The sequence below is a fragment of the Gekko japonicus genome, unplaced genomic scaffold, assembly GCF_001447785.1.
Source record: "Gekko japonicus isolate JY-2015 unplaced genomic scaffold, Gekko_japonicus_V1.1 scaffold87, whole genome shotgun sequence".
Lineage (NCBI taxonomy): Eukaryota > Metazoa > Chordata > Lepidosauria > Squamata > Gekkonidae > Gekko > Gekko japonicus.
The window spans coordinates 745720-746139 of record NW_015164184.1 but is presented as its reverse complement, the minus strand read 5'-3'; the positions used below and the strand labels follow the sequence as shown (position 1 = coordinate 746139).

At 70.5% G+C, this 420-nt stretch overlaps 1 protein-coding gene across 1 annotated transcript in view; it reads left to right on the top strand.

The window, feature by feature from the left end:
* ZEB1 (zinc finger E-box binding homeobox 1) overlaps positions 1–420 on the top strand; it is a 198926-nt gene that overhangs the window by 79154 nt on the left and 119352 nt on the right. The gene's annotated exons all lie outside the window — the stretch shown is intronic.

Here is a 420-nt window from a genome sequence, read left to right as displayed (position 1 = left end):
CTGCCTGCCCCCCCGCCTCGCTCTCCCTCCCCGCCTCGCTGCCCCCTTCTCTCCCCAGCGGTGCCTCCTCCTCACTCAGCCCGCTAGATCCCGGGGAGGACCGTTACACGCCGCCCGCAGCAGCCCCTTTGCGGCTGTCCCCCCGCCGCCGCCGCCGCCACTTTGCCCCGCTGCCCGAGCGGACGCAGCGGCCCGGGGGGAGTCCTTCGCCTCCCTCCCCTCCACCTTTCCTCATGGAAAGGGAAGCGAGGGGCTGCTTCTGGACTCCCGTCCTCCCGAGGCCACCCGGAGGCCGCTCCCTTCGCCTCTCCGCGACCTCGGCAGCCCAACTTACAAACTTGTTACCTGCACTGAGGCGGGTCTCGCTCGCTTGTTTTTTTTTGGGGGGGGGGAGTTGACGACCCCTTCGCCCTGCTCCCC